The following is a 4,690-nucleotide window of genomic DNA, read 5'->3' on the forward strand; positions in this document are numbered from 1 at the left end:
TGATCTTAAAAGATTAATCATTCTTAATCTTATTTGTTATCATCAAAATCAATATTATGGAAACATATATGTTAACATAGAACACATTTCACTTAACAGCTACTGCATTGGATCCTCAAAAGCTACTAAAGTGGAATGTGAAGGAGCCTCTGAAGGGGAATGCAGAGGATGTGGTCACTGTGGAGCACTGAGATCAGGAAGTTGGTTAGATGAAAGACATGAAAGTATATCATTAAAGATACGATAATCTAAAGAAGCAATCGCTGTGAATTTATCCTTAGCATTTTGATCTTCAACCTACCTGTTCTCCACCCAAATAAACCCCAAACTAGCTATAGCCTCATCCTCTAATTATTTGGATTCCTCAAAAGTGGGTTCAAATATGGGAACCCGAAAATGCTTAATGATTCGGATAATGATACTACTAAAAGGAGAGGATCAATTTCCTATACTTAGAGTATTAAGCATATGCTGAATAATAATATATCCTATATCTAGCACTTTTCCCTCAAGGATACTATCTAATAAAGCAACATTTAAGCTTATAACTTCATCGCCAAGTCCACTTTAGGGCTAATCACATGATGAAGGACACTTTTCTGAACTTCAAGGGGCAACACTTATTATTTGAAAATGGAGTTGCAAAAATCTGTGGACAACTCAGATCGCTTACATACATTCTCAACAAATTCTACGATAGAATACCAAGGATAATCAATTCTATGCTTAAAAGTATAAAAACGCAATCCATCATTACTAGTCCTAAGTATCATATTCAAATCCTCTACATCAAACTCGATAGGAATTCCAGTGACATTTGTAAAAATCCTATTGGTAGTGTTTGCAGAGATAAGTATGTTCGAGTAAAATACTCCTACTAAATTTGGACAAACTCGTTCCTAATGATGAATATTAAAAATTGTTTGATTATCAAGCGATAAGAATGTTATTTTGTGCTTATATTATAATTTATATTTGTGTTTATCCAATATATTAGGGATTATTAATTATGTCTTAACTATATTTAATTTATGTATTTTTATGTGTTTATTAGGTAAAATATTTAATTCATGTAAGTCGATGCTCCAAACAGATAAATAGATGTCAAATTTGGATTCCGAAGGTCCGAAAACCTTAAAATGAGTCAAGATCGGCTTAAAATTAAGCTTGTGCATAAAGTTGACTTTTTCTGTTGATCGAACACTGATTGGATGATAAAATGAGCTTACAATAGATATGAGTGTATTGAATAGATGTCAAATTTGACTAAATCTCAACCATTCATGATTCAATGGACACAATCATGCCATGTGGCAATGGTTGGTGGAGCTAGTTGTAGGATTCGAATCTTTGTATTCGAGTCGACCCGGTCCACCCATTAACCCGCCAAATCTCAACCGTTCTTTGGCCAAATCAGACGCTTCACATGATGCCACATGTAATGTTGACTTTTAAAGTTTGACCAGTTATTAGATCTTGATCTAATTGTTGTGAAGAGCGCATACATAGAGCTTATGATGGATCACAAAACAGTGGATCATGAATTTATTTTTCTATAAATAGAGCCTCATTTTTATGTTTTTGAACATCTTTCTTCTTCTCAATTTCTCTCAATTTCCCTGTAATCTTACTTTTCAGGTGTGTTTTAATATTTTGTACAATTATTTTTATAAATAAATTTAGTTTTATTTTCAATTTTAGTTGTTTTTATTATTTTTAATTATGAGTAATTAATTGTAATAATTATTTTTATTTCAATTATGCTTAGCTAAATAATAATAGTTAGGGTAAGATGAAACTCTTAGGAAATAAATATGATTTAATCAAATTCTATTTTTATTTGTATAAATTAAATTATTTTCTATTTAATTTTATACATGTTTTATATTTTGAAATCTTGATTTATTGTAGGCAAATAAGGGAGTTTGGCATAATAAATTCTTAATATCTTAATATAAGGTATGGTAAAATGGTATTTTGACTTGTTGTAGACAAATTAAATTTTGACACGATAAATACTTAATCTATAATAAAATTAATGGGAAAGTAATAATAATTTATATAATTAATCTTTTGGGCAATAAAACAAAAAAAATAGTAAAAAGAATTTATTGAATTTTATTTACTACTAAGAGTGGATCTATAATTCTAACTAATTCAATTTCATAGTTTCATTTAAATTAAGTTGGATAAGTTTTATTTTTCATTTTTAGATAAAGTAAAATAAACAAAGTAAATCTTTTCTCTAGATCGACCTCGGACTCACCGAACTATAATATAACAAGACACTCTTATATTTGGGAATTAGAAATCACTTTTAAGTTATGTCACCTAATTACTAAAAATTTGTCCAACCCATATTAGCAAGTATATTCCAAAGAGTTTTGTTACAAATCGACAAATTCTTTAAATTATCAAGGTTAACAAAGTAGTGGAGGAGGACCGATCTTGTCATAAACCAATCATAGAAGCATTTTCATGGATCCGGATTCGGGAAGTGAGTGGAAATGAATTTGAGGATGTCCTCATGAAGTTCTCTTCGCTTCTTAGCCGTTGCTTTCCTTTGGACTTCTTACCACCAGTCATTGTGAAATTACCAAAATGCTCCAAACACACAAATTCAAGTTCACAAGAATTTGGGTGAAATAAATGATTTGGAACTGATTAAATTGATTCTAGAGAAGATTTAAGGAAATGTATGGGTTTAGTTTGGTCAAAAATAGCTTAAAAATGGCTGAAATTGGAGAGTGTAAGAAATGAAAATTTGTATTGTTGAGAGAGAGAGAGAGAGAGAGAGAGAGAGAGTGATGAAATAGAGTTTTAGAAGTAAATAATTGAAGATTAATAGATAGGAAATAGTTTTGGAGACTTTATTTGGCAAGAAAAAGTGTGAAAAAGAAGGATATTTAGAGAGAGGGGTAGAACAGAGCTATCACAGGTTAAAGAGATGAATAGTTGAGGAAACAATAAGGAAGAAGAAGGGAATAACATGTTTATACACGAAGCCAGTTAGCCACTTGAAGCAAGCGGTTAACTGCTTCAGTCTAGAAACCAGGCGGTTAGCCATTTACTTGAGGCAGCTAGTCATTTGGTTTTGGGCATGATTATGCCCTTCAAGCAGCTAGTGACTTGAAACAAATGGTTAGCCAGTTCACCTGAAATTTTCACCGTTTTTATTTCTTATCCAAAATTGATCCATTCTGATACCATTTTATGATCCCGAAAATTTCAAAAGCCAATTTTAATGTGTGAGACGTGACGATAAATATTTCAAAATTAAAAACATATAACTTATTGAACATAAATATACATCACACAATCATCAAAGATCGAAAATCAACCAAGTTAATAGCCTCAATATCATGAAAGGAAATATTAATGTAAAAGTTTTCATCATACTAAGTTCACATCGAATTTTTGAAAAATACTTTTTGCAAAGAGCTTTCGTAAAAATATCAACAAGTTATTTTTCCGTAGAAACAAATTCTGATGCAATGCCTCCCTTTTGAACATGATCTCTCAAGAAATGATGTTTAATCTCTATAGATTTGGTGCTAGAATGTTGAATGGGATTTTTTGACAAGTTTATTGCACTGGTGTTATCACACATGATAGGTATGTGATTGCGATTAATCTCTAAGGGTTTGTTTCATCCAAATAGCTTGTGCGCAACAACTATCGGTAAAAATATATTCAGCTTCAGTGGTTGAAAGTACAACTGATTTTGCTTTTCACTAAACCATGAAACAAGCGAATATCCTAGAAAATGACATGTGCCACTAGTACTCTTCTTGTCGACTTTATAATCAACAAAGTCAGTATTCGAGTAAAATGTTAAATCTAATTGTGTTCTCTTAGGATACCAGAGGCCAAGATTAATGGTTCCACTTAAATAATGAAAAATTCTTTTGACAATAAGCAAATGAGATTCCTTGGGACGTGATTGAAATCTTGCACACAAACATATACTAAACATGATATCAAGTCTACTAGTAGTTAAGTAAAGATCCGATCATATCTCGATATATTTTGATGTCAACCTCTTTACGTTTTTCGTCCATGTCGAGCTTGATTGTCTTACTCGTTGGAGTATTTTTAGTCTTTGAGTTATTAATACCAAATCTTTTGAGTAGATTTTCTACATATTTTGCTTGATTGATGAAAATTCCCTCATGGTTTTGTTTGATTTGAAGTCTAAGGAAATACTTTAATTCTCCCATCATTTCTCATTTCAAGTTCTTTACTCATGCAAGATGAAAATTTCTTAAATAAAGATTCATTAGTAGAACTAAGGATAATGTCATTAATATAAATTTGAACAATAACTATATCTTGATCTTTGTGTTTAACAAAGAGTCTGCTTTGCCCATTGAAAAATCATTTTTTGAAAGAAATTTACTGAGTCTTTCATACGATGTTCTGGGTGCTTACTTGAAACCATATAATGCTTTAGACAACTAATAAACATGATCTATAAATTTTTCATTTTCAAAACCAGGGGGTTGTTTCACATAGACTTCTTTCATAATGTAACCATTTAGAAATGCACTTTTGACATTCATTTGATATAAAATAAAATCTTTATGACATGTAAATGCAAATGCTAAAAGCATCTTAATGGATTCCAATCTAGATATTAAAGTAAAAGTTTCATCAAAATCAATTATTTCTTCTAGGTTGTAACCTTGAG

The sequence above is a fragment of the Citrus clementina genome, unplaced genomic scaffold (genome assembly GCF_000493195.1).
Source record: "Citrus clementina cultivar Clemenules unplaced genomic scaffold, Citrus_clementina_v1.0 scaffold_4, whole genome shotgun sequence".
Taxonomy (NCBI): domain Eukaryota; kingdom Viridiplantae; phylum Streptophyta; class Magnoliopsida; order Sapindales; family Rutaceae; genus Citrus; species Citrus x clementina.